This window comes from Lolium perenne, chromosome 7, assembly GCF_019359855.2.
Source record: "Lolium perenne isolate Kyuss_39 chromosome 7, Kyuss_2.0, whole genome shotgun sequence".
NCBI lineage: Eukaryota > Viridiplantae > Streptophyta > Magnoliopsida > Poales > Poaceae > Lolium > Lolium perenne.
Genome location: NC_067250.2, coordinates 300,257,537 through 300,267,145, shown reverse-complemented (window position 1 = coordinate 300,267,145; position 9,609 = coordinate 300,257,537). Strand labels below are relative to the sequence as shown.

Genomic DNA, 9,609 nt, shown 5'->3' with positions numbered 1-9,609 from the left:
TACACTTAGGCAGATTCTGCATGTATAGGGGGGAACTCCCTCGGAGTTGAACCGGAGAGAAACTTGAGATCATATGGGATGATCCTTGTTTCCACATGTACCTATGACCTAACCAAGCTCAAATGGAGGCATATGCCCACCGGGGGACCCCCGATGGGATGCAGTCAAAGGGGTAGACCGCGCGGTCAACAGAACTAGGGTTTCGTCGGAAATCGAGCATCGGATCTATGCTTTGGCCCCAAAACTTGTGTGTGTCCACATGGAATGCACAAAAGTGATTTGAGATAGTTTTATATCCAAGGCTACCCCCCCAGGTGTGTCCGGCTTCTCGGACAGGGGGTTCCTACACTTAGGCAGATTCTGCATGTATAGGGGGGGAACTCCCTCGTACGTGAACCGGAGAGAAATTTGAGATCATATGGGATAATCCTTGTTTCCACATGTACCTATGACCTAAACAAGCTCAAATGGAGGCATATGCCCACTGGGGGACCCCCGATGGGATGCAGTCAAAGGGGTAGACCGCGCGTTCAACAGAACAAGGGTTTCGTCGGAAATCGAGCATCAGATCTAGGGAATGGCCCCAAAACTTGTGTGTGTCCACATGGAATGCACAAAAGTGATTTGATATGGTTTTATATCCTAGGCTACCCCCCAGGTGTGTCCGTCTTCTTGGACAGGGGGTTCCTACACTTAGGCAGATTCTGCATGTATAGGGGGGAACTCCCTTGGAGGTGAACCGGAGAGAAACTTGAGATCATATTGGATGATCCTTGTTTCCACATGTACCTATGACCTAACCAAGCTCAAATGGAGGCATATGCCCACCGGGGGACCCCCGATGGGATGCAGTCAAAGGGGTTGACCACGCGGTCAACAGAACTAGGATTTCATCGGAAATCGAGCATCAGATCTAGGGAATGGCCCCAAAACTTGTGTGTGTCCACATGGAATGCACAAAAGTGATTTGAGATGGTTTTATATCCAAGGCTACCCCCAGGTGTGTCCGTCTTCTCGGACAGGGGGTTCCTACACTTAGGCAGATTCTGCATGTATAGGGGGGAACTCCCTCGGAGTTGAAACGGAGAGAAACCTGAGATCATATGGGATGATCCTTGTTTCCACATGTACCTATGACCTAACCAAGCTCAAATGGAGGCATATGCCCACCGGGGGACCCCCGATGGGATGCAGTCAAAGGGGTAGACCACGCGGTCAACAGAACTCGGGTTTCGTCGGAAATCGAGCATCGGATCTAGGGAATGGCCCCAAAACTTGTGTGTGTCCACATGGAATGCACAAAAGTGATTTGAGATGGTTTTATATCCAAGGCTACCCCCCTAGGTGTGTCCGGCTTCTCGGACAGGGGGTTCCTACACTTAGGCAGATTCTGCATGTATAGGGGGGGAACTCCCTCGTACGTGAACCGGAGAGAAACTTGAGATCATATGGGATTATCCTTGTTTCCACATGTACCTATGACCTAACCAAGCTCAAATGGAGGCATATGCCCACCGGGGGACCCCAGATGGGATGCAGTCAAAGGGGTAGACCGCGCGGTCAACAGAACTAGGGTTTCGTCGGAAATCGAGCATCGGATCTAGGGAATGGCCCCAAAACTTGTGTGTGTCCACATGGAATGCACAAAAGTGATTTGAGATGGTTTTATATCCAAGGCTACCCCCAGGTGTGTCCGTCTTCTCGGACAGGGGGTTCCTACACTTAGGCAGATTCTGCATGTATAGGGGGAACTCCCTCGGAGTTGAACCGGAGAGAAATTTGAGATCATATGGGATGATCCTTGTTTCCACATGTACCTATGACCTAACCAAGCTCAAATGGAGGCATATGCCCACCGGGGGACCCCAGATGGGATGCAGTCAAAGGGGTAGACCGCGCGGTCAACAGAACTAGGGTTTCGTCGGAAATCGAGCATCGGATCTAGGGAATGGCCCCAAAACTTGTGTGTGTCCACATGGAATGCACAAAAGTGATTTGAGATGGTTTTATATCCAAGGCTACCCCCAGGTGTGTCCGGCTTCTCGGACAGGGGGTTCCTACACTTAGGTAGATTCTGCATGTATAGGGGGGGAACTCCCTCGTACGTGAACCGGAGAGAAACTTGAGATCATATGGGATGATCCTTGTTTCCACATGTACCTATAACCTAACCTAGCTCAAATGGAGGCATATGCCCACCGGGGGACCCCCGATGGGATGCAGTCAAAGGGGTAGACCGCGCGGTCAACAGAACTAGGGTTTCGTCGGAAATCGAGCATCGGATCTAGGGAATGGCCCCAAAACTTGTGTGTGTCCACATGGAATGCACAAAAGTGATTTGAGATGGTTTTATATCCAAGGCTACCCCCCCAGGTGTGTCCGGCTTCTCGGACAGGGGGTTCCTACACTTAGGCAGATTCTGCATGTATAGGGGGGAACTCCCTCGGAGTTGAACCGGAGAGAAACTTGAGATCATATGGGATGATCCTTGTTTCCACATGTACCTATGACCTAACCAAGCTCAAATGGAGGCATATGCCCACCGGGGGACCCCCGATGGGATGCAGTCAAAGGGGTAGACCGCGCGGTCAACAGAACTAGGGTTTCGTCGGAAATCGAGCATCGGATCTAGGGAATGGCCCCAAAACTTGTGTGTGTCCACATGGAATGCACAAAAGTGATTTGAGATGGTTTTATATTCAAGGCTACCCCCCAGGTGTGTCCGGCTTCTCGGACAGGGGGGTCCTACACATAGGCAGATTCTGCATGTATAGGGGGGGGGGGGGGACTCCCTCGTACGTGAACCGGAGAGAAACTTGAGATCATATGGGATGATCCTTGTTTCCACATGTACCTATGACATAACCAAGCTCAAATGGAGGCATATGCCCACCGGGGGACCCCCGATGGGATGCAGTCAAAGGGGTAGACCGCGCAATCAACAGAACTAGAGTTTCGTCGGAAATTGAGCATCGGATCTAGGGAATGGCCCCAAAACTTGTGTGTGTCCACATGGAATGCACAAAAGTGATTTGAGATGGTTTTATATCCAAGGCTACCCCCCCAGGTGTGTCCGTCTTCTCGGACAGGGGGTTCCTACACTTAGGCAGATTCTGCATGTATAAGGGGGAACTCCCTCGGAGTTGAACCGGAGAGAAACTTGAGATCATATGGGATGATACTTGTTTCCACATGTACCTATGACCTAACCAAGCTCAAATGGAGGCATATGCCCACCGGGGGACCCCCGATGGGATGCAGTCAAAGGGGTAGACCGCGCGGTCAACAGAACTAGGGTTTCGTCGGAAATCGAGCATCGGATCTAGGGAATGGCCCCAAAACTTGTGTGTGTCCACATGAAATGCACAAAAGTGATTTGAGATGATTTTATATCCAAAGCTACCCCCCAGGTGTGTCCGGCTTCTCGGACAGGGGGTTCCTACACTTAGGCAGATTCTGCATGTATAGGGGGGGAACTCCCTCGTATGTGAACCGGAGAGAAACTTGAGATCATATGGGATGATCCTTGTTTCCACATGTACCTATGACCTAACCAAGCTCAAATCGAGGCATATGCCCATCGGGGGACCCCCAATGGGATGCAGTCAAAGGGGTAGACCGCGCGTTCAACAGAACTAGGGTTTCATCGGAAATCAAGCATCGGATCTAGGGGATGGCCCCAAAACTTGTGTGTGTCCACATGGAATGCACAAAAAGTGATTTGAGATGGTTTTATATCCAAGGCTACCCCCCCCAGGTGTTTCCGTCTTCTCGGACAGGGGGTTCCTACACTTAGGCAGATTCTGCATGTATAGGGGGGAACTCCCTCGGAGTTGAACCGGAGAGAAACTTGAGATCATATGGGATGATCCTTGTTTCCACATGTACCTATGACCTAACCAAGCTCAAATGGAGGCATATGCCCACCGGGGGACCTCCGATGGGATGCAGTCAAAGGGGTAGACCGCGCGGAGGGGTAGACCGGCGGGAATATTGATGTAAGATAGTAATTTTTTATATGAACCTATTATTATATATATTAGTATAATGTAGTTAGAAAAATAAATAAGAGAAAAAGTAAAATTGTTTTAAATAAAAAAAGAAAAAAGGGGCTATGCCGAGGGCTGCCCTGGGCATATGCCTGGCCCTCGGCATAGGGACAACACGGCTGGCCGGGTCGGTTATGTGCTGGTCGAGCCAGACCAGCACCTAACCCTAACCCCGCGCCATCTTCCTCTAGCCCGAGCCCGCCCGCCGCCTCCCACCTGCCCGCCGCCACCTTCCCCGCCGGTCGTCGCCTGCGCCTCTCTCACCGCCGCCCGCCGCCAGCTTCTCACCGCCGCCGTCGCTGCTCACGCCGCCCCGGCCTCCCCTGCCGCTCGCCGCCCCGGCTGCCAAGCGCCTCTCCTCCTTCCCCCCACCAGCGCCGCCACCAGCCTCCCCGCCTCCCCGTGCCAGCCCGCAGCCGCCATCCCTGCTCGCGCCGCCCCCGGCCTCTCCTGCCGTGCGCCGCCATTGACCGCCACGCGCCCTCTCCTCCTCCCCCCACCCGCGTCGTCCCCTGCCTCCTTGCCGTCCGTTGTCTCAAAGCCGCCGGCGTCCCTCTGGGCAGCCCCCCGCAGCAGCCGCCGCTCGCCGTTCGCCGCCCCGCAGCAGCAGCCTCTGGTAAGATTTTCCATCTTTTTTAACTTTTATTTGTATTAATGTAGAGTATTTAGAAATAGAAATACAAATATTAGAATTTGTTCATAGGAATGGAATTGAAAATGTAAATAAACATGGAAATGTGAAATGGTTTAATAATTTGATGTTTCATTGAATGGAAATAGGTGCCGTTGTGACCGCCGACCTCGTGACTGCCCTATCATGTCCGCGTCATCGTGTCCCCCGTCGTGACCGCCGTGTCGGTCGTGTCCGCGCCATCGGGACCATCGTGTCCGCGCCGCCGTGATCGTCGTGTCCACACCGTCGTGACCGCCTCGTCGACTACGGCCTCTATCGCCGAGGGTGAGCTAAAACATCGCCTCCCCTTCTCCGCATTTTCTTAAGTCACTAGATTCATTTTCCAAGTCCAGTTGCTTAACCTAGGTGTCACTTCCCGTCCGCGAGCGTTACGCGGATAAATATGCATTAGTGGTCCGCATATTTTGAACCGTAACGCTTGCGGCATTTACGGTACAGTCGGCGGATGCGTAGTTGTCTAAGTTTTCCATGTTCTACTCCGGTCCGAGTCAGGATTTCGGCGGCGCCTCCCCGTTGTTCTCCGGATGCACATCCTCTCGGCTTTTTGCCGAGACGTGTATCGGGAGAGCAGCGGGGAGGTGCTGCCGAAATTCTGACTTGGACCGGGGTAGAGCATGGAGAATGTAGCCAACTACGGATCCGGCGGCTGGTAGGAGCCCACCTAGTAGAGATGTAGGTTGATGCATGCGTTTCGCCCGGTAAAATAAATAAAAATATGATGCATTTAATTTCCTATTTGATATAAATGCTATGTATGTGGTTTGGCTCCCAATAAAGCAGAGGATGGCTGATAATGGATGGATGTACAATGAGCGTGTTAGTGCGACTGAGAAAACAGCTGAGTGGACAAGGAAGACCCATTTTCTAATGAGTTAGCGCGTGGTACAAAGGGGCTGGTTCGGGCACTTTGCCCCTGTATTCGCTGCGTGAAGCGTCAACGTCGTGGGAAGGATGAAATGTATAGACACCTTCTGCAATATGGGTATATGCATGGGTACGTCACGGAAATCGACTTTGATGAGCGTGAACGTGACAGAGGTGAGGTGATGCGGCAGTGGCTCAATGGCAATGAGTACGATGGAATTAGAGACTTTCAAGATGATTTCGTACATGCCGATGTCCCGGATTCGCCACCTCCAGAACCGGAGGCGCCGTCAGAACCGGAGGAACCAGAGCCGAGGGGGCCTGGCCGTCGGCGTAGACGCCGCAGATGGCAGCCTCGCGACGCGCCACGTCGCTCCACGGCGTACAGTTGGCGCGGCTACGCCGAGGGCAATGCCGTCGGCGTCTGATGCATCTCCGTTAACGGCGACGACGCGCCGTGGCCAGACGCCGAGGGCAGCGACGCCGAGGGTGAGGTTGCACCGTCGGCATAGAGTGAGGACGCCGACGGCCACTGCTATGCCGAGGGCACGACGGTCTACGCCGAGGGGCCTGGACGCCGACGAGCTACGCCGAGGGCAGCCGGCCGTCGGCATAGGCCTCCATTCCTGTAGTGATGTAACAATAGAAAAAGAAATGTCATTCAGATTTTGGAAGTTGTGACCCAAACAACGTCACCAATTTACCAGGAAAGAAAAAAAACATGGTTAACATAAAGATTATCAAGAATCTCACACGGCCAGAATTGCGTATATTATCTCATTACTTCGTTTTTTTTTTGCAAAATTAGTCTACAAAGAAAAGGAGTATTCGAACCATATTTTTGCTAAGTATTGCTTGAATCATACACATACACACCGGAAGACATGGATATAGCTTAATTGTAAATTGAATGAATCTTTTTGTCCTATGGTTTATAAATCAGACTTCTACATGATTTGTATTTCACTCTCCAAAGCTCAACCCGAATTCCTTAAGAGGGTCGAGTCAAACTTTGTTACCTTTTCTATTGTTTAAATTGGCGAGGTCAAAAGAATTTCTTTATATTCATTGTGGTAATTTTCTAGCATATAAAGTTTCATAATTTTCAACTAAATGTACATGCAAAAAGTAGCATTGGCAGGAAGGAATTGAGCTAGATCTATACTCTGGAGCGAGTGGAGAATGTTTAAAACACTAAAGACTATACACATTTCCAAAATGTCATGTATCAGTGGATATATGGGGTCTTAAATATTTGCAATAAAACCAAACTACATTAGTAATCTATTCAAATTAACTATGTTTTGAATTTCATACATAGGCTGTCTTTTTGCCTTAACCTTTTGTTAGGATTATGCATGTCTCTTAAGTATATATTATGTAGACATAACAGCCTCAGAACTTAATATGCATGGAAAATTCAGATAAAAAAGGCACATAGTCAACTGATTTTGTGAGATTTGAGCCGGTAGAGAAATAGAGATATATACGTTGAAATTGTTCATCGATCTTTTAGATCAACCGTAAACTCATCTAGCCTCAAACTCTAGAGTCGTTGGATGTCGCTCTTTTTTCCGCTTCTAGGAACGTGACTTCTATCCTTCGAATATATATATTCCCTAAAATACAACTTTAACTAATCGTGTGTACTCTGATCTGGCAGGACGAGATCGATCTGCCATACCTGTCCTCCCGGCTCGGAGACTGTTCCATGATGTTTTTGTTCCACGTCACCAAGGCTGGCGTCCATGTCGCCATTGACCGTTGACTACACCCAGTAATTTCGCAGTGTAGCAACTAGGCTAGGTTAATTCTGCTTATTTCTGATGATATATGACATCCCTAAAGCAATACTTCTGCCATCTGAATAATCAAGCTAATCCGCATTTTATTTATCGGCAGGTCAACTTTATCAATATGTGATTCTCAGCTGATGACTACACCGGCACAAATTTATGGTAAATACTACACATCGCAGGCCGACGGGAAGCAAAACATCGGACTGATCGGACGCCACCCATTCCCATTACATCGTACGGCCTCTGCATCAATGCTTCCCAGGAATTTTTTGGCCCATAACATCGCACCTTGCCGCACCTCCTGCCCCCAAAATTTCTGTTTGCGCTTATCCCCTAGATTGCTCCCAAAAATTGTGGCTGCATCTCTCCAAATCGATCTGCTGGCATTGCATCTGCTTCTGCTCTCTCCGTCGCGCCGCCAATCATCTCCCCACCGCCGCAACCCCAGCAGAGACCTCCGCCTCAACGAGGTCCGGGCCCTGCGCTGTTACGCATGCCGCACAGTCGCGGGGAGTTGTCGCTGGGGACTCCCTGACCGCCGCCGGCCGGCGGTCTAGACTCGGAGGCGGCATAGCCGGGCTGACCAAGCTACGCTCCACATGAAGCAGTGGATCGAAGGTTGCTTCCCTGATCGACTACTCGAACCGGGTAGGTAACTGCAGCTGACCTAGGTTCCCAATCTTGGTTTCAATTCTTTGTAAAGTAACATTAGCTGGTTAACTTTCATCACATAAGTACACAACCACACGATCGATCTGTTGAGATAGCAACATCTGAAATCTCTAATATTAATATAGTGTATATAAAATTTGTGTGCTTCCAATACAAATGATTTTGTGTTAAGACAGCATTGATCTCCTGCTACGGGTATATGAATTTCTATGCTTCTAATATAGATGATTTACGTTGACAAAACAATAATCTCTTGTTTGAAAATATCCATGCTTCATATGTACAATATATGTTTTTCTTTGGTCTACATAGTTTGCTACCTACGACCATGCTTCTTCCTTTTTGATTTTTGTTATAGTCATTTTTTGTACCATTGTAATTCTGATATTGCCCTCATGCTGCTAGTTATGTTTCAGGCTTTGAAGCTTCTACATTACTAGTTGCTAGTTACGTCCAGATAGCATAAAATTGATGCTTCTACATCAATTATGTGCTTCGTTCTGAAAGTTTGCATGAATAGAATCATGCTTCTACCTTTTTTTTATTTGTTGTTTAAATTAACAATAACATTGCATTTTAAACATCATCCATGCTTCCTTCATTTCTTATATATCTTGCCAATGATTCAATTCAACACATTGTAGATTACCTTTTTTCAATGGTTGCTAGGTATTGGCTGGCTACTACGGCATTGGCGATGGGCATGTCGAGGCGAGATTATATTGGTCAATGTCTCCTGTTTGAAGGACCACCGCTAGGACGAGCAGACCGGTTTGCTTGTGCATGTACCTCGGTGCCCTTCACCAACGGGTGTAGGCACTCCAGGAGGCAGTGAGGTTTACAAGTTGTGGCATGTGGTTGTTGTTACAGGTTAGTGACGAGCCTCCTATATGTTCCCAGTAAACACTCATGTGCCATGGCCATGAGATGTGGAAGGCGGGCATTGTGGCAGACGGTACAAACCTTGTATCCTTCCACATATTGTATGTTCAGTTGTGTTTCCATGACATGTATGCTTTCATTTTGAACATGCTCCCCAACCATTTTATATTGTTGATCAAGCTGGTTGCATCATCACACAATCGGTGGCAACTATTATTATACTTTCATTTTCAAATTTCTCTGCTTCTACATTGTACTCATTACATGTTGCATTACATAAACTTGGTGCTTCTGTTTGTCCATGCTTCCAACTAATTTGGATTGATCATGACTCTTTTTTTTCTGTCATTTTACTCTGCAGATCACATCTCCATACAATGTATGACGCCAAGCCAGATTCTATGGTGAAAGGCTGTTTTGCAGTGTGGTAGTACACCTGGGCATGAACTTGTACTAGATGTGTGTTGGTCTTCTATAATTCTGGTCTTGTTGGTCTTGTATAATTCTGGTGTTGTTGGCCATTTGTTGAAGCAAGAAATGAAGGAAGCATCTTTCAGCTTTTGGTGTTGAAGCATTGAGTGATAAGCCATGAAGCTTTATCTAATTTTGTATGAAACACTAAATGTAGTATACTAAATACAATTCTTAG

General features: G+C 48.5%; 1 long non-coding RNA gene across 1 annotated transcript; it reads left to right on the top strand.

Moving 5' to 3' along the window:
- Positions 1-7,899: 7,899 nt before the first annotated feature.
- Positions 7,900-9,609, top strand: LOC127314825 (uncharacterized). The gene is made up of 3 exons (XR_007859947.2): positions 7,900-8,054; positions 8,748-8,948; positions 9,322-9,609. It is a non-coding gene; the product is annotated as an uncharacterized lncRNA (long non-coding RNA).